Source organism: Lepidothrix coronata, unplaced genomic scaffold (assembly GCF_001604755.1).
Source record: "Lepidothrix coronata isolate B3197 unplaced genomic scaffold, Lepidothrix_coronata-1.0 Scaffold255, whole genome shotgun sequence".
In the NCBI taxonomy this organism is placed as follows: Eukaryota; Metazoa; Chordata; class Aves; order Passeriformes; family Pipridae; genus Lepidothrix; species Lepidothrix coronata.
The window spans coordinates 580,344-600,489 of NW_016690435.1; the positions used below are offsets into that span (position 1 = coordinate 580,344).

General features: G+C 44.5%; 1 long non-coding RNA gene across 1 annotated transcript; it reads right to left on the bottom strand.

Moving 5' to 3' along the window:
• Positions 1-2,463: 2,463 nt before the first annotated feature.
• Positions 2,464-6,250, bottom strand: LOC108507412. Its single transcript, XR_001878113.1, has 3 exons — positions 5,930-6,250; positions 3,086-3,195; positions 2,464-2,871 (listed from the first exon to the last, which is right to left on the bottom strand). It is a non-coding gene; the product is annotated as an uncharacterized LOC108507412 (long non-coding RNA).
• Positions 6,251-20,146: the final 13,896 nt, after the last annotated feature.

The following is a 20,146-nucleotide window of genomic DNA, read 5'->3' on the forward strand; positions in this document are numbered from 1 at the left end:
GGGACTGTGCCTGTGTATTTGGGAACATTTCAAACGTACACACACTGTCTTCTGTATCTAAACATAAATCTTCCTTTTCTATTACAGCATTTTCACACACATATCTTAGTTGTTCTCTAGGTATACAGGCCTTTGTGTTGACAGTTTGCCACTTCCCCATGTCCTTGTCATAACTTGTCCAGACATTATGCCCTATAGGTCTAACTACAATGTCCCGGTGTATTGCTCCTAATGCTAAGACAGGAAATATGGTCTGCTCTTTTGTCTCACAGATGGTAAGAATATATGTCTCTATCTGTTTCTGCTCTGTGTTATATGTGAAGTTCACTAACTGCCACCATGCCTGATGTTCTTTTTCAAATTTACTTGTGGTGTCTTGTCTGGATATGATCTCTCTTATCTCTTGAGGTAAAATTCTTGAGGTTTCTTCTCTTATAATTCCTGCCGATACAGATTGTATCCATTGCTGAGTTTGGATACACTGTATTGCTACTGAAACATCTGTTTTAATTTTTCAAAGACATTAGTCACGACTTGAAAGTCTTTAGATGTGTGTTCAGTCAACAAGATAGTGAGAGATTCTGTTTCAGCTATAGTCATTAATGATGATCTGAGTAGTACCTTCAGCCTTCCCAAATCAGAGGTTACAGTGCTTAGTTTATTAATTAACATTTCTTGATCTATTGAATTTACTATTCCTAGTCCTGATCCAAATCATCCCATTAGATCTCTCTGGGCTCCAAACATTCCATCCTTTAAGACTTTGGAGAATGAAGAGTTGGCAGTCCTCTTTTATAGAGGATATATTTGTTTGTTCTCTAATGGTTGGCCTGAAAAAGTTTTAACATACACCCATTCCTCAGAGGAAATGTTATGTAAGGGCTGGTCTATTCCTCTTGAGTGAGTACTCATTACTTGGTTGTTAATTTTTGACAATTGTTTACTTAATGAGATCAGGTATTCCCGTACATATCCTTCTCCAACCTGTATGAGATTTTCTCCTTGATAATAATTCCCATAGGGTCTTCTATATAACATTTCAAAAGGGCTCAGCCCTTCTTTAGTCTTAGGTTTGACCCTTATTTGTAATAAGGCCAGAGGTAAAGCTTGGTACCAATGTAGGTTTACTTCTTGACAGATTTTTTGCCAATTGTTTTATTAAATGATTCATTTTCTCCACCTGACCACTTGCCTGTGGTCAATATGGAGTGTGTAAATGCCAATTAATTTGCAGGATGCTGCTAATTCTTTGTATTATGCTAGCTACAAAATGTGGTCCTCTGTCCGAGGAGATGATATCAGGTACTCTAAACCTGGGGATAATGTCGTTAAGTAGTACTTTGACAACTCCTCGAGCCTTATTGCTTCGAGTCGGGAAAGCCTCTGGCCAATTTGAGAAAGTATCTGTCAAAACCAACAGGTACCTGTAACCTTTCTTAGGCAATTCAGCCAATTGTCCCTATCTCAATTTTATTGGTTGTGTGAGGATTATTTTGAAGGCAAGTCTTGCATTGTTTAGTAACCTGGATTATTGTAGTGTATAGATTTCGTCCTATAATTTGTCTCCTTAGGTATTTGTGTTGTGCATCTGCCCCCAATGAGTTTTGTTATGTTTTGCCTGTACAACTTTCCATAGTACCCTTTCAGGTACCACTATTTGTCCTGTTTCTAAGTAGTACATGTTACCTTTGCATTGAGCTCGCTGATCTTTTATTAATTTTAAGTCCTCCTTTGAATATGATACATTAGGGCTTACCTCTGTGATTTTGCCATCAGGAATTAGGGAGGCAAGTTCTACCTGGCCGTTTTCTGCTGCCTTTTTCGCCTCTCGATCTGCCAATTGATTGCCTTGTTCTTGGTCTGTATTCCCTTTTGATGTCTTCTACAGTGCATAATAGCAAGCTTCTTTGGTGACTGGACAGCTTCAAGTAATTTTAAGATTTCTTCTGCGTGCTTTATCTGTTTTCTTTGTGATGTGAGTAACCCTCTTTCTTTCCACACTGCTCTGTGAGCATGAACTACTCCGAAGGCATACTTCGAGTCCGTCCAAATATTAATGTCCTTTCTTTTTCTTCTTCAGTGACGTGATCTGTGGTTGTTATCACATAACCAGCTTTGCAGATTCCATCTTTCATATAGCTGCTTCCGTCGGTGAACCACATTTCTGCCTCGGGCAGTGGTGTATCTTTCAAGTCCAGTCGGCTGGAATATGTTGCTTCAATTGTTTCAATGCAATCATGATACACCAGTCCCTCTGTTGTTGTTGAACTTGATAAGAATGTTGCTGGATTTATGATGTTAGTGGTGATGATTTCAACATCATCTTGTTCTACTAGAGTGGCCTGGTATTTGAGAAACCTGGAGGGCGAGAGCCAGTGACTGCCTTTCTGTTCAAGCACTGCTGAAACCATGTGTGACACTAGAACAGTCATTTTCTGTCCCATTGTGAGCTTTCAGGCTTCTTGTATGTTCAGTACTACTGCAGCTATGGCCCTCAGACCTCCTGGCCATCCTTTGCTCACTTCATCTAACTGTTTAGAGAAGTATGCCACTGTTCGGCGATATTGTCCAACCTGCTGGGCCAGGACTCCCAGTGCAATTCCCTGCCTTTCATGCAAAAAGAGAAAAAAAAGGTTTCGTTACATCTGGGAGGCCCAGTGCAGGTGTCTGCATCAGTTCCTTCTTAAGCCGATGGAACTTGCTTAGCTTCTCCAGTCCATGTTAATTGTTGATCTCCATCTTGTAGAATCTGGTATAGAGGTTTGACTATTAGTCCATATTTGTCCTGTATCCGGGTTTTCTCATTCAAAGGCAAAAAAAATTTTTGACTTTTAGGGTCCAAAGGCAAGCAGAAAAAGGCATCTTTTAAATCTAAAATAGAAAACCAGACATACTCATTTTTAGTTTAGTTAGAAGTGTATATGGGCTAGCTACCACTGGGTGGAGCTCTTCAACAATTTTATTAATAGCCTTTAGGTCTTGAACTAGCCGATAGAAATTCTGATTTATATTTGATAAAATTGTCAATTATTTCTTTAATTCCTTTTCTATCTTCTAGTTTGAGAGGATATTGTTTAATTCTTACCGGCCGTGTCCCAGGTTTTAATCTTACTGTTACAGGTTGAGTGTGTCAGCCAAAACCCCTGGGTAGATTTGGTCATAGATTGCTGGTGGTACTTCTCCCGATATCTGTGGCTGGATTAGAGCAAGACTTAAAATTTCGATTAATTCATTTTCTTTTACTTTAATTTGCATATCTCTATTGTTGAACCTAATTTCTGCATTCAATTTTTCTAATAGATCCCTTCCCAAAAGTGATTTAGGTGCATGAGGCATATAAAGGAATTTATGTATACTTAAAGTCTTACTTAATTTAAAACTTAGTGGTTTCTTAAAAGATACTTTCTCAACTTGACCAGTGGCTCCTATCACATTTAAAGATACATTGTCCATAATGCTTAACAGAGAATATTGCACCAGTATCTACTAAAAATTCTATTTTATGTTTAATTTTCCCCAGTTCCATTATAACCAAGGGATTCCTGGAGGCAAACCCCTCGGTCCCTGTTAATCCTGGTCCAATTCTGCCATTAAAATAGGTTTTTGCTTCCTTTGAGGGCGTTCTCTTTTCCCATGTCCATTTTCTTTACAAATTGCACATTGGTTTGGTCTCAACTTCTGATGGTCACTACTTCCAGGGTGCCTTCCAGGTCTCCTAGAGCGATGGTCTCTTTTATCCAGGGCGGCAATGGTTGCCTTTGTGATATTTTTACCTAATTTCTGTCTTTCTACCCCAACTGGGTCATCTCTATATTTACGAGCAATATTTTCCCAACTTTCTAAATCTCCCATATAGAAATTGACTTTAAGTTTTATAGGCCCCTGCGGTCTTGCAGCCTCTCTTAAAGGGGCTTGTATAGTCTGCCTGGCCTCTGTGTGTGGGGAGACAGATTTTGCTCTCGTTTTACTGCGTGTCCGCCTGCTCAGGAGAGATAAGGATGGGGAGTAAGAAATTTCCCTTCTTCCCCTTTCTCCGTCTCTTTCCCTCCCCTGCTGTCTTGAAGATGCGGACAATTCACTGTTTGGTCCTGAGGGGGAGCAGGAGCCCCTCCTTCGGCTATTTCATTTGCCCTTTCTCCAAAGGGACTTACATAATCCTTAATTCTATTTTCTAACTCCCTGTTGGTATATTTCAAACATCTCTGTCCATCAGGCTGAACAACATCTTTTGAGTTCTCTTATACCTTGTTTTACATTCTCTTTCTCTAATGTTAGAACAAACGGGTCTCGTGGGGCTAAATTAATGCCACGCTCCCTCTGCCATTCTGGGTGTTCCCTCAAGCAAAAGAACATCTTAGCATAAACCACTTAGTTCCATCTTCCATGCCTTCGCAAAAAACAACATTACTGTAGTAAAATATTATAGTCTAATGATCCATGCTTTGGCCACTTTGCTCCTTCCTCTAGTTTATAGAGGGGCCACCATTCTGAACAATATTTGATTAGAGTTCTCTTGTTAGTAATCTCACCCTGAGATTCCCCAATTTCTTTCCAGTGTGTTAAGATACATCCTAATGGACTTTTATCAACCTCTTGTTTTCCTTGCCGGTTTCCCATTTTTAACTTTTGCTTTGGCCTGTTTCTAGTCATGCCCTTTGCACAGATGTAAACTCGTGGTTATCTGCAAATTTCAGTTATATACTTTCAACACACACCGCACCAGCTTTGAGGCAGGAAATTTCTGAGTCAGCCCTGTTAGCTTGTTCAAGTATCTCCTGTCTGGTAGCAATCCTCAGTCTGGCAACAAGAAACCCCTTTCTTAGGTGTTTGCAAAATAGCCACGCTCCACACTTACTGATACAAGGTAACAATCTCACAATCTAAGTATTAATGAGAAAAGAACCACTTTTTATTCCTTTTCGCCTTATTTTACCTGCAGATTTTGTTACTCTCTCTTAGATACTGTATAAAACCATATCTAAACTTAACCATTCCAATGTTAAGATCTCCTAATGCCACTCTTGCCCCTAACACGCCAAAATTGCCAACATTTAACACAGATTACAAGTATGAGGTGAGCAATTTTACAAATTGAGCAAAGATATGGGTGTGCACTTTCAGAGGTTGTCAGCCCTGGAGTTTGTGGCATCTGCAAGCGGCCAGCAAAACTTCCTGGCTTAATTCCTGCAAACAATGAGTGTTAAGGTTCTGCCTAAAACCATAAAACCACAAAACCACTATCTCCCGTAAACACACGAAGGTAGTCCTTTTGCCGTGATTAGGAGAAAACCAGTAACATATATGAAAGCAAATATAATTTCCCAACATTTGCTTACTTAACATACAACAGTAATTTCATGACATAAGAGACAATACTCACAGACAAAAGCAAACAATACAATTCAGCAAACACATGGAACACAGACAGATGGTTTAAAACAAACCCAGATATAATATATTACCAAACTTATAATAATCGCAATTCCAAAACCAAGTCCCAAATCTAGCTACAATGGTAAACCCAAAAACATCAGTACCTCTTTCCAAATTCTCTTAGACTGAGGAATTTGGTATACCTTCGGTGAGATTCACAATCAAAAACCTATGCCACCCTCTAATGGGACTGTTAACCCATAGTCAGAAGGATGCAGCCCTCTGCCCAAAATTCCTCTTAGCCCGAGGAATTTGGTAAGGCTTTGGTGAGACTTTAACTCACAATCAAAGCCTTATGCATCCTCCCGGTAGGACTCGAACCTACTATTAAAAGGGTGTTGCTCTTGTTAGCTGCTAGCAAGCCCAGAGCCCTAAAAACCAGCGTACGACTTACGGTTTCCTTCCCAAAACCCTAGGGAAAAATAAAAGAGTGCTTTAAAGTTTGTATACTTGTGCTTTAATATTTGTATATATTTGTGCTTTAAAATTTGTATACCTGTGCACAGGGTCTTCATCTACTCCCGTGGTGATCCAGCGGAGCCCGGGGAGCCTCACCGGAGTAACGTCCCGGGGCGCGCAGAGGGTCCCCGGTTCCGGAGGGTCCTCACCGGCGAGCAGAAATCAGTCCCATCTGGGTCGCCAAATTGATTCAAAGAAACCTCTGCCAATCTGAAAAGCACTTTTATTACGGCCGGGGAATGCAAAGGGGCAGGTGTTCTCCCCAGTGCACTCCGCTGAGCCAAGAAATACCGTAGCTTTTTATACAGTTTGAAAGTAACAAGTTTAAAATTATCTTTACACACACTCTTTTGCAGTCTGCCTTATCTAAATAGACATTTAGTTTTACCTCTTATTCTTACCATTATAGAGTAGTTTCATAAAGTTTTATCATTTCAAGCAGTTTTAGGTTCCCCACCCCTCTCTATGTGCTAAAAAGCCTTCCCTGTTCTCTAAGCTATTTTATCTCAATTGCCCACAGTTTGGGCAGAAACTTTTAAGCAGTTTTACATTTTGCAAAGTCACACTTACATCGCTAAATAGCTAAATTTTATTTTATTTTCTATTTCATTTGCTGGCTTCTCCCGGTTCTCGGTCAACTGGGTCCTCGTGGGTGGCGGAGGCGCTGTTTCTTGGTGGCAGCAGCAGGGCTCGTCAGCGCGGGCGCAGGCTGCGGTGGGCACGGGCTGCGGCAGTTGTGGGTGTGTGGCATCTGTGGCGAGCGGTGGCAGGCGAGCAGCGGGTGCGGGCGATGACTGCAAGCGGCGTCTGCAAGTGGCGTCTGCAAGCGGAATCTGCAGGCATTGCGGAGGCTGTGGGCTGCGAGCAGCTCGGCGCGGGGCAGGATAGGCGGTGGTGGCACGGTAGGGGCTCCCTCTGCACAGCGTGGGGCTCGGGAGCTCTCTGGTGGCGGCGGGAAGTGGCTCCAGGGTTCCCGCAGTTTGCTGGGTGGTGCGGGGGTTCCGGCGCTGTGGTGGGGAGCTGCGGCGTGGTGCGCGTTTGGCTTGGCTTCAGTAGGTCCCGTGCAGTTTTGAACGTGGCATGGGGGGGGGCTTGGCGGGGTCGCGGTGTGGCTTCGGTGGGTCCCATGTGGCTTTTAAGCGTGGCGTGGGGCCGGCAGGGGCGGCAGGCGTGGCGGTGAGCTACAGTAGTTTCTGCTAGGCAGAAAACCAATGCGGGCTTCGCGGGATCTGGCGGTGGCGCTGACAATGTTAGAAGGCGGCAGCGGCAGAGCCGCTTTCACACACATGGACGAGCCGTGGCAAGCAGCCGGTAGTGGGGCTTCCCCGGCGGTTTAAAGGTGCTCCGCTGCCTGGGTCTCCGAGCTGCGGACACGGCACTGCTTAGGGAAAAGTCCTTGCCGCGTGGAATGTTGGTGCTGCCTCTCAGTGTGACTCACCACTCCAGTGTATGTTGGACCCCGCTCTGCTCTGTCCGGCTGCCTCGATCTGTCGGCTTTTTCTTTTCTTCTTTCTTCTTTCTTCTTTTTTCCTGTGCACTTTCCCTAATATTTTTGAGCTCAATATCTTAACTTTCTGTTTCTCAGGTGTCACTGAGACAATGATTTACTGACATCGATGTTTTTTTTGGCGAAAATTCCCGTCTCGAAACAATTGAGACGATAACAGAATTACCGAGTTTTTTTGCCTGATTCAGGATATGCTAAACTGACCTAATATAGATTCAAAGTCCCAAGTTCGGGTGCGTCATATGTAGGGGCACGTGTCCTTATATAATAAGGAAAATACACGCTCCTCGTGAGGTGGTGAAACAAAGAGGTTTATTTCAAATTTGGCGCTTCCCTTTATACCCTGATATCATGTGACTTTCTTAACCAGTAGGGTTATCCATTTAGATGCGCGCTCCTTTGGGCTTCTCTGGCCCAGCACGTCCCTTGTGCCTTGGACATGCCTCCTACAGGAGGCTCCCATGTAAGTTAGCCCATGCATAACTGTTAATGGTATTGTTAAAACTTTCATGCAGTTGCCTGTCAGATGAAGACAGGTCATTCATCCAAGTGCTAGCATCTTTCGTTGCTGACACTGTTGAAAAGAAAATGAAGGGAAGAATTCTCACACCCCCAAACCTCCTTTATCTCAGGTCTTGCCCAAAGCTGTTTGGTACTTCCAAGTCAGGAGGCACTTGCTGTAATAAATTTGGGAGAGATTGTCTCAAATGCTGAAATGAAGACTGAGTCTTACCATCTTTATGCTCCTGGCAGCCCCTAGGGCTATGTTCTCTCTGCAAATAAGCAGGGGCCATGCCCAAAGGGTAAATGGCACTGCCTTGTCCCTGCTAAATTATCTTTGCCTCCCTCATGTTGCCACTTGGGACTATGTTAAAGCCATGACAAGGGGAAGTGCTAATGCTGATGACTAGTGTATAGTGCTTGAACTGCCCTCCTAGCCTTATTTATTTAGATTTAACAGATAACTCCACCTCATCATGCTGGACCTGCCTCCTCAGCCAGAGGAGGGGACCCAGGCCACAATGTTCAGCATCCTAAATTTCAAGCTTATTACCTCATGTTTGAGCCTGCTAGTGACAGAGGCAGTGTTAATGAGGTACTAGGTGTACCCCATACCTGCAGCCTATCTTGTGAGAAGGAACATGAAAACCAGGCTGGCAAGAGAAGGAGGTATTCCTCCTGCTCTTTCTGTTCCTCTTTCTGTTCCTCCTCTTCCTCATGTTAATTTTTTTTTTGTCTCCTTCTTCAGCCCTCTTCCCTAAATACCTCCTCTCCCACTGCAACCTTCATAGACCTTCAGAAATGCTTTATATAAAATTAATATAACATTATAAAATAGTATTAAGTGAATTTACACAAAATTTATATAAATTATATAAAAATTATTTTATATGGTTTGATATAAAATTATATAATTTGGGAAAAAAACAACTGTGGGAGGCAGAGTACAGATCTTGTTGTTTTCCATTGACTCACTACAGCTAGTTGTTCTCTTGTTTCATGGAGGAGCACCTGGAGGTTGGTTTTCCTTAATCAGCTCCTTCCCTGCCTCCATATAGACTCTCCATGAGGCACGCTAATATGGGAGCCTGTTGAGCTGGGCATCAAGTGGCTTGGGGGCACAGAGCTAAGCACACTTTTTCAGACCCAGGGTTGTTTCAAAGCCAAAAGAGTTTAAGAGCTTTGGTCCAAACTGACAGCATTAAAGAGCTGGGAAAGCTATCTCAGAAAGCCTTTGCTTTTCTTTATAGTTGGATCTTAGAGCTCTGCCTTGCCACAGACAAGAAAAGTTTTCAAGACAGCCTTGTTCTAATTATAGTACAGAGAGCTTTTGGCTGGGATCTTTTAGCTGTTCCCATGCCAGTCCCAAGTGAGAGTGTGTCTGCATCTACATTTGTGCCTCCTATTCACCAGAGAGGCATACATACTGTGATAGAGATAAGAAACTGGACACCTGTAGACCTATATCCAGTCTGACTAAAGGTAGGTCAGTTTCCCTCCACTGCCTCCAGCTAGAGCAAGGTCTGCTCCCTCTATATCTGTAATGTTCCTTGCACCAAGAAGCCTTCATCTCATTTTGGGGACTAAATGATTAGTGGCTGCCTAGAGAGTACCAAAACCTGGGTCCGGTAATGAAATGAAAATTAAAATGTTAATTAAGCCTTCCTAACAAGAAAAAGACAGACTCAAAGGAACTGAACATAAAAAGAAAATAAGAAACGCTCTGTCAAAATGTACTACACTATTTTTAGCCTGCCTTTTTTTTCCAGGGAAAATAACATTGTATTAATATAGCATCTTCCATATATTAATCAATTAAGGGTTCCACTACCAGCCACAAATATTATTGCTATTCCACAGAAGCGAAGAGTGCTGTCTTGGCCAGAGAATACCTCCCGAACCAGGGACAGGCTTTGAAAATTCCACATCCTGAAGTTCCCTCACCCTCGTGTCCTCCTTTTCTTCAATCCCTATTCAAAGAAAATAAACAACAGCATTGCTGCAATAACCTCCCAGAATCAACACCAGAGGGCAGAACAGACTGAGAACCTTCCTGAATGTCCACTGTCACAGAATTACAGAATCATAGAATTGTTTAGGAGGGAAAAGACTCTTAAGATCATCAAGTCCAACCGTAAAGCCAACAGTGCGAAGTCCACCATTAAATCATGTCCCTAAGCACCATATCTACACATCTTTTAAATACCTCCAAGGACGATGAGTCAACCACATCTCTGTGAAGCCTGTTCCAATGCTTGACAACCCTTACAGTGATTTTTTTCCCCCTAATATCCAATGTCAACTCACCAGTGTCCCAAGCATGCCTTGCATACTGTCCATACAGGTCTCTAGCTCTCCTGTTAGGATGAGATGGTGTTTAGCTTCCCTCCAAGCTGTCTGTAGCTGTGTGACTCTTCTCCTCCTGCTCCTACCATGTAAAGACTTCCTTGGTCTGCTCTGTAAGTGGGTGATGTGTTGCAGAAAGTGGATGAAGCCAGGATGGGGGGAGACATGAAGGTACCAAATTCCTGCTGTCAGAAGAATCAGGAGATCCTGGTCTGGTGGCTGCATCTCTGAGAGTCGGGGAGCTGCCCACTAACTTGGAAATCACTGATACCATAGTATCATAAAATGGTCTGGGTTGTAAAGGGCCTTAAAGACCATGTAGTTCCAACCCCCCTGCTATGCTCCATCGTATTTCATGTTTTATTGCTTACACTGGAGGACTGTTGATGTTGCTTTCCCATCTGTCCTGGGTACCAGCCCAGTATTACATTACCATCTGAGGCCCCAAATCTTGCTTCTCTATGCCACAGTGGTGAATACACACTTCTGTAGAATAGCTCAATATAGACGAACTCCCAAATGAATTAAGGAGAAAGAAAACAATGCAATCAATCATCATTAATGAGCACAGGATGATTGTTTACAAGCTGTTTCTATATTTCAGCCACTGCCTTTGATGTCCTATGCAGAAGAGTGCTGGTACTATCCGAAAAGGCAAATTATACTCTGCTCACTGGGGCTCAGTGCTATGTGTCTCTGCAGAAAGTGGGTTGAGTACATGAGTTCAATCTGCTGATTTACTAAACAGCACTGGGCAGTGGTGGCTGTCTGGGAACAAATGCATTTCCAATGTAAAGATCCGATCTCAGGACCAAAACATTGATAAAACAAGCCAATCCAGCAGGGTTTTTTCCTGCCAAGAGAGGTGGACAAGGGGGACAGACAAATGTAAAACTCTGAAATGAAGGCTAGGTGTCTCAAAAACCTGGGAACCTGTAGTTATTGCAGCACTGAATACATGGCTGGATTCCATGTATCAAAGCACATAGGAAACCTGTGGCAAGTGAAGTCTTACAGAGATCACCTGCTATAGCTCCAATGTTGTTGCTAAAACTAGCTAGAAAGGGAGGTGGTAAGGGAGAACTAATGCAAAATAGTAGACTGTCAAAAAAATGGAGGACTGAACACATTGCATTTAGTAATAGCTTTCCAATGGGTAAAAATGAATATTTTAAAGGAAGAGTAGGATACTTACAGGAATAATTTCAGAATTATTTTGTACAAGACTAGAACTTTCCCCATCCCTTTTTTTTTTTTTTTGGGTCAGGGATTGTCTGTACTTTTACAATGCCTAAAGCAGCTTCTCTCTTCTTGCCTCAGCCATTATGGTGGTAATAAGAACAACAGCAGAAGCTGTGCTATGTATGCTAATGCCTATGCACTGAAGCAAGAGCAGGTTATGTATTGCTGGGAAAGATGAAGATAAAAAACAACAATGTTAAGATATGACAGGAACATTTAATGATAACTGTATAAACAGTGGAAAAGTGACAGGCCAAAACTTTAGTGAAGGTGCATAATCCTGCTGGAGGAATACATTAGAAAGATAACAAATGAGGTACACAGTGATGAACTGTTGAAAAAGAGAACATCATGTGGAGAATTTGTGTATTTTCTTTTCCTTTTTTTTCCTTTATTTCTTAAGAAGAAGGTGGAAAACAGGGATGATTTCTCAAAGAAAGGATGAAGAGGGTTTTTTTTAGTACCACAACAAACAGGCTGTGAACATGAGATTCTTTAGGACATAGATGATCAGTCGAGTGTGAGATATGTGAGCAGGCCATATTGATAAACCGATGTATTTGGGATACTCTGCAAGAAATAAGGACCAGAAATAAAAGAGAAACTGTAGGATCACAAGTAAATTAAATGAAAATTAAAGCCAAATTGTAAGATGGAATGTTTCATTTCACACTGTTCATGAGGTATATACGAGACATAAAAGAAAGGTTTTGATAAAAGGCAGGATGCTGCTTGCCCCGGTCTTTTCTCTGCCTTTTGAAGAACCTGTTCCATGGGGCACACAGGATTGTGAGAAAAAATGGGCAAATCTAAACAATTTTAACAGGTGCAAAGATGTTCATAAAGGCAAGAGGACAGTGTCCTGGGATTTTGTGCTGGGGAGTCAAAACGTGTAAATTGGAAGTTGGCTTTATTGTAAGACGTGTTTCAAAATACAAGACACTGACAGGGAGGATGCCTGATGTTGAAGAAGGTGGTCGCACTTTCAGGTCATTGTTGTCTTGATGTGAGTTAGCTGTGTCTTCACCACGGTGTTTCCTTGGAGGCTCTGGATCCAGAAGAGAAAGGAGTTAGAAGTCAGCAGAAGACATTAGAGAAGCAGGAGGAAGCAAAGCAAATTCCTATTTTTTGGTCCTTCTTTCTAATGCTCAAACTTTATCTCTTCGGGGCTCAACTTCTCCAAATCAAGTGTCATTCAGTGTGCAAGATTACAGATAAAACATGCTTCTCATGCTGGGTACCTCCCTGTTTTGGAAGGCTTCTTCCTATATAACATACCAAAGATCAAGTCAAGAACTTGCTGAAGTAAACCACATGAGGTAACAGCTCAGGCTGAGGAGGTCAAGCCTCAGCACGGGAAGGAGGAGATAGCTTATATCGTCCACAGACTGGTGCAGAAGAGGGTTGTAGTGGGCCCTCACCCATGAATAGCACAGGAGTTGACCTGAGCAATAAGTTATAGACATTTTTCCCCATCTAGAGCAGAGTGTGAAAATTTGAGGTCACCCCAGACCCTGGAACAAAACTCACCACCCACAGTTGGGGCTGAACAGACTACACACTAATCCAGATAATGGAGAAAGCAGTGCAGATGTATTCATGTACCTCTTCTGTATTTTCAGATAACCACACTATTCAGCGTAACTCCAGCTCTGCATTGTGAGTCTTAATAGCTAGTGTACCATTAGTGTATTGTAAACACTGTTTTCCATATTATAATTTCTTTTCAGTTGACACTGAATTTCCTTTGCCATTTTGCAGACCACTTACTCAAGAGACCTGTTTTCTGCTCTTCACTTAAACACCACCATCATCCTAGGTAATTCTGTATCATCTACAGTCTTGGCAATTGCCCTACTGAAGTTTTTCCTCATGTTCCATATGAATATGATGGGTAGAACAGGTCAATGAGAAAGGAAGATATCTTCAGCAATCCCCTTGCACTTTGAAAACAAACTCTTACTTCCTACCTTGGGCTGACTGTAAATCTGTAACATGCTTGACCCTGTTTTTCCTTGATGGATTTAAAGAGGTATCTTTGTAGAGGGACCTTGCTTACTACATTTTAAAAGAAACATAGACTAGGTAAGACTTCCCGCTATCCAGAGTCCTTCCAAGAACATTAATTGATCTGATGATATGATATTTTGTTGATTTTTCTCTGACATATCCCACTTGTTCTTGTGTTTACTACTTCCATTCTGCAATATAGCAAGCCTATTTTGCCCCTTCCATTCACCTGGGATGAGTCTGGTTCATGCAGTCGGAGTACAGAGTGAACAGTTCATCACTGTCTGGACTTGTAGAATTTTTGTGTGGATTCCAGGTGGTTCTGGTGATATCAAAAGTAAATAATAAATAACAAAAATAGAGTAATAAAATTATTTTTTCAATGTATTCAGCTAGGACATCCTAGCCATGTCCCTCCAGAGTGGGTTGTGTCAGTCAGCTGAGATAACCCTTTGATTGATTACCCATGACTCAGGTCAGGCAGGGAAATCAATCAAATGCCACAGCTGTTGTGTGAGCAAGTTGCCTCCATCAAGTACCTCAGGTTTTCATTCTGGTTGGACACATTTCTCCTTCTATCAGTCATGGTGAGCACTCACCCCACTCATGTATGCTGGTGGCTTGCTGATGGACAGGGTGGACCAGGTGCAAAACAGAAGTGCTGCAACACAGGCTACTTTTCCTTGCAGATCTATTGTCTAAAGTATGGGGGGAAAAAAGTAAATTACCTCTTTATACTCAATGAAAATAGCAAATCTGTTTGAATATTAATCAAAACTTGAATATTTACCTATTTGATCCCTATATGAGGTCACTCACATCAACTTCCCCCACCACCCCTGTGCCTCACCTGCCAGCAGCAGCAGTTGCAGTTTACCTGTCAGTCAGGTATCTCTTGCTCCAGGCATCTAGCTAGGGCAGATGCTGCTGGAGGCAATGCCAGCCAGGTCCTGCAGCTAAGTACAAACTCTGCTGTCTTAGTGGAAAGTATGCAAAAGCCATTCTTTGAAGATGTTTTTATTTCAGATGCTTTCTTTTGTGTGAATAGCTTTTCAAAATCCTTAATACTTAAGTAACCAATACCATCCATCTAAAAAAACTGAATGTGAAGGGAACAGCTAATATGTATAAGCTAATAGTTTTCTTTCCTTCCTTGTCCAAGTCTCTCTAGGGGCTGGGAGGACCAGGAGTTGGGGCACAGCTGCAAGAACCTTCCTAGGCTGGTACTGAATGATCCAAGCCAAACCCACCGTGGTGCCTGGAATTCACAGCAGCTTTTAGGCTGCACAGCAGTTGCTGTCTCCATGCCTGCAGGGCCCAAAGACACATCTTGGTTTTTGTTCAGTGGACTACTACACAGAGATGGACATGGCTCGGCCAGATCTCTAACATGGTCCCTGGGGAGCAGAAGGCATCACCGGATCGTACAGTCAGTATGACCCAGATATTTTAAACATTCATACTTTTTATGCTGAGATCCCTGTTGCTTCTAAGCAACACTTTTTTGCATGAGGTTAATCCCAAAGAAGTGCTGAAGACTCTACTGTCCCTTGACCCTCAGCCACGATCTGGTGACCAAGAGAGCGGAAAAAATCAGCCCCCCGAAGAGCGAATGTTAGTAGGAACTGATTTGGAAATAAATTAACTGAAAATCTTTATTGACGAATATGATGTCAAAAAAAAAATAGAAACACAAATGTGGAGGGAGGAGGGGAATTTTCATCTTGTCAAAAAATGACTTTTCTACCCACTAAAATATTTCAACAGATATGTTTAGCCTAGCCCTTCTTCCCATACTGAGGCAACTCAGAAAATACTGCCTGACATGGATAAGATTCCTCCCACAATGCTCCTTCTTTATAACCAGATTTATAACTGCAGCCCAATGAAGCTAACCCTTATTCTGATGAGGCATAAAGAAAACAGAGTGGGAATAGAATAAACATAAGTAACAGTTCCAGTATCGATCTTGCTCCTTTTTAGACACCGAAGAGACCCATGTGTGTTTTTCAGACAACTGTCTTTTCTGCTCTTGTGACTGCTTCCACCGCTTCGTCAGGCTTCCTGATAACAACCTAAGTCCTAATGGGATTGTGCAGGAGGAAGCTTCTCTTGCTCTCCTAGAAACAGTAAGGCAGAACAGATTCATCATCTGCCTCAAATCCTGAAAAGGCACCCAAAAGGACTCTTTGGCTAGCTGTGCTATACAATATAGGGCCGAGGAGTTCACATGAACATACCTAGATCACGTTCAGTCATTGTCTTCCCACTGTGCTCACAAGCCATGGCTCAATATATGCAAGAAGCAGAAGCTGCTGGTTTTGTTTCTACACAGATTTATTATTCCAGCCTAGCCCATCTTCCCTTTTGTCACAGATCTGGTGGTGCGCAGAGCTGAGATTGACGGTCTGCTTAAGCATGCAGCTAGCACCAGTTTCAATTACTGAAATGAGCTAATGAGAAAAGTTTAGGAAGCCTCCCTATATTCCACGGCATCTCCCGAAGAGTCAAAGCTGTGTCACCAAGAGAAAGAGTTGGGCCTTCCTCATCTCCCTGTAGATAGTGTCATCAGATTACAACTTCCCAGTCAGGTTCCCCTAGCGCTAACAGCCAATTACAAATATAAAGTGTGCCAGCGAGCTTCAAACTCCAGCATGGCACAAATTAAAGGAATCTCACCTCACCAGCAGGAAACAGTTTTTCTTTGAAGTGACCGTCAGGGTACAGGCAGTCTAGTAACGGCAAAAGGTAGATGGGCAGGTCAACATCAATTTCCTCTGCTCTCACTTGCTCCAGGTTTCTACCTAGTACTGATGTGACTTTCTACACTTTCAAACCTGAAAGAATTGCACAGTGTTGTAGGCTGCAGAGGCTGGGAAAGCTGGCGTTGTTTCGTCCTCGCAGATGTGCGAAGGGCTGAGGGCTGCCAAAACCTCTGTCTGGCTAGTGCACTTCTCCTGTCAGGACGCTGAGAAGAGCAAACGTCTGTACTGCAAGGGCTGATTGACATCCATCACAGCTGAGATGCTGGCACATGCTGTTGGCTGTAATGGTTGGTCCTTCACATTTTGAATGGACTATGAAAAAATGCAATAAAAAGTACATTATCTTCTGGAAAAAACGAGCTCTTCCCATTTCACACATCAAAGCTGCTGTTTGCAACTCAGACGTTTGCTATGCCATCCCTTCTCCTTTCTGAGACTCCTTAGAGGCTACTTCTGAAAATCTGGCAAGACAACAATCGATCTGACCAGAGTTACATTGTTTTATCTCTCTCCTTCCCTTTTATTGTAGATAATTAAGCAAAACTTGAAAAAAACCCCAGTTGTGAAGTACTAACAAGGATGCAGCAAATGCTGCTGCAGCTCCAGTTTTAAACGCAGACTCTTCAGCTGTTACCAGCGCACAACGGGTTTACAAGTCACAGTGCCGCATTAGGAAAAAACATCTCTAATCTTACATAACCAGTCCTGAGAGGCGTGTTGCTAAGTAAGCACAGTTTAAAATCAATCAGGCAATAGCATAAAACATTTAGCACTTGGCTGAGTGTTTCTAGTTGCCCCTGCTCAGCGTCCATCCTGGGACAGACACAGGACCTGAGGGAAGGGCAAAGAGGAGAGAACGACTGCTTTGACACAGACTCCCATTCTCAGACAGGGCAGTCTCAAATCCAGGGAACAAGTAGAACCTCAACCTCAGCATTCATCTTAGCTTCATCCAAAGAACAATTCCATATCCAATCCAAACTGCTGTGACTGTGGTTACAGTGCTGTAACCACTGCTTCTCTGTGTCCCTGTGTGCTTGCCCAAATATAGGGTTGCCTGGGAGCTACAGCTCTCAATGTCTCAGTGGAAACCATCTCTCACTCTGGAGTGGATTGGTGCCAGCATCCTACAGTCTGCTCAGGGATCAAATTAATTCCTGGAGTAATTGCTTCACCCTTGATATCCATCGGCAGGATGCAGCAATATCTCAGCTGGACCTGAGGCTCCTGCAAAGCCCACCTGCGCATATCAAGTCTGTGCCAGCAATGAGGTGATGCTTACACTGCCTTCCTTAGGAAATATAAAGCACTGAAGAAATCTACCCTAAAAGAAGGGAGACTCAGATTAGGTACAAGATAGAAATTTTTTATGATGAGGATGCTGAACCACTGGAACAGGTTGCTCACAGAGGTAGTAGATGCCCCATCCCCCAAAACATTCGAGGTCAGGTTGGACATGGCTCTGAGCAACCTGATCTAGCAGAAGATTGTTATAGTTTAGTTAATTTGAGGGAGTGGGGAACCAAATTTCAGTAATAAATATTCATCCCATCACATCACTCAAAAGTGGGGAGGGCCACCACTTCCCCTACTGCAGCTGGACTAGGGAAAATTTTTCCAGAAGTTTCAGAACCTGCCAGAAAGGTGAGCCCCAGGAGCTTGGGGGACAGAAGATAAAGAGTGAGCACAGGCCAGAAGTGGCCCTCTCTTTACCTGGCTTTGGCTGCCAGACCACCATGGACTCTCCGAGTCTTTGCTGGGGCACCCAGTCATCCAGTGTTGGAGCACTTTGGAGGTCACCCTGGCCCCTCCACTGACGCTGCTTTCGGAGCTGTTTCGCAGTACCCTTGCCACTTGCAACAACAAGCCTCAGAATCGCTCCACAGCCGCCAGCTCACTCAGCTGCTGCACCCAGAGCCCATGAGCGCACCTGGCCCACTCCGTGCTGGGTCCCCCTTGCACCCACACTGCTCCCGCACCGGAACTCACACCAGCATCTCAGCAGCACAAAACCTTTCAGGTGAAATAGCCTTCCAGGTTTTGTTTTAGACTGGAGAGGTGGGGCTAGGTAATATTCTGCTACTGTTGTTGTTGGGTTTTTTCCCTTTTAGTAAAATTGTTATTTTTTCTTCATTCAGACTCCTCCTAATTATTTCTTTCTCTCTATATTGGGGGGAGAGAAATAACAAGGGGAGGAGGGGTCATCTCATTAGAGGACCCACCTCCCCAATATACTGCCATTAAACAAGACAAAGTTGTCTCTGCTTGTTCCAGGAGGTTGGACTAGATGTGTGGGGGGAGATGGCAGGCCCATGGAACCCCTGGGCCCCCTGGAAGCGGAAGAGCTGGAGGCATTGAGGGGAGTAAGACCGTTCCCCTGAGAAAGGTGGAGGTGGCTGCACATTCCCATGGAAGCGGCCCTGAGAGTTGGACGACACAATGTGGGGGGAAGTCACAGCCCCACAGCTGAAGTCTGAAGACTTTGGAGTATTGTGGAGTGTTAGGCCGTTTTTCATGGGAGTAGTGAAGCCAACCAGATAATCCCCATGGACACAGCCTTGAGCTGTGTGCAGGTGCACATTCCTTAGTATTTTTGTAGAAAGATGTTTGTGTTATGTGTGTGAGAAAGTAGAGGTAGGAAAACCTAATAAAAGGCTGCCTGCTGCTCTGAGCAGGCAGACATCCCTTTGTCTCACCATCCTCGTGTGTGTCGTCTGTCCTTCCCCCCTTCAAGCCGAGGCCCTTCGACGGATACCCAACGACATTGGTGCCCCGTGTGGACCAGAAGAAAAGGAAAAAGACTGTCGAGTATTGCCTGGGTCGTAGGGGTATCACGGCCGGAGGCAGGTGAGCTGTGGGGAGCGGCGCAGCTGGGTCTCGGTGCTCAGGAGCTGTATAGCAGCGGGGTGCGCTGCAGGACCCGGGTCTGATTTTCTCTACACCTGCACACGAGTGTTTCTGCCGCACTTGGAAGGCACGAGTTGCCTGGGAGCCTGGGTGCCTTTGGCACTTGTCAGGCGCAGGTGGGCTCCTGAGACTTCTAAGTTACCATGGGGCAGACCATGAGTGCAAACGACAGGCGTGTGTTTATCGCCTGGAAAGCTTTGTTACGGCGTTTTGGTGTTAGACCGACGAAGCTAAGTTATGTCGCTTGTTACTTTTGTGTCTTCGGACTGAGAGGGAGGCTGCTTTGCCTGGGAGGACATTAGAGTGTTAAAGAAGAGGGGCCGGGCGGAGCCGAAGGGAGCCGAGTGGGATCGGACATTGCGGAGCGGGGCCGTGACCAGCCGAGCGGCCCCGCCAAAATGGACGCACTGCTAGGGACTCGGCAGCACTTGTCCAAGATGATCAAGGACAGCTACGGCATGAATGTGCTGCTGATGGACCGGGAGACGATTTTGTGACCATAGTGGCTGAATTTCACCTTCAGGAGCTTTTTACGTCTCCTCTGGACGGTGCCGCGCCTGCGTACCCGGCGCCGGGTGCCTGCGCAGCCGTGTCTGGTCCGCCCGCTGTGGATGCCTGCGGAGCGGCGCCGGGTCCGGCTTCGGCGCCGCCGAGTCCTTCTATGCCCGCGCGGGCAGCGGCAGCCGTGCTGCGGACCCGCGGCCACGGCCCTGGGTGCCAGCAGACTGGGTGCAGCTGCCGGCCCCGGCCCCGGGCCCGGCTCGGAGCGGTACACCCACCCATGCGCCGGCGGCGGCCCCGGCAACGGCGGCCGCCGGCCGCGGCGCGGCGGGGGGGTCTGTTTTCCCCCGCGCTGCCGACAGCCATGGTCCCGAGTGGTGTTGCGGGGGGTAGCGGGGTGGTAGTGGCGGCCGCGGTGTCAGACGGTGCAGTGAAAGAAGCTATCTGTGTTTTCCCCTGTTTTATACCACCCCCA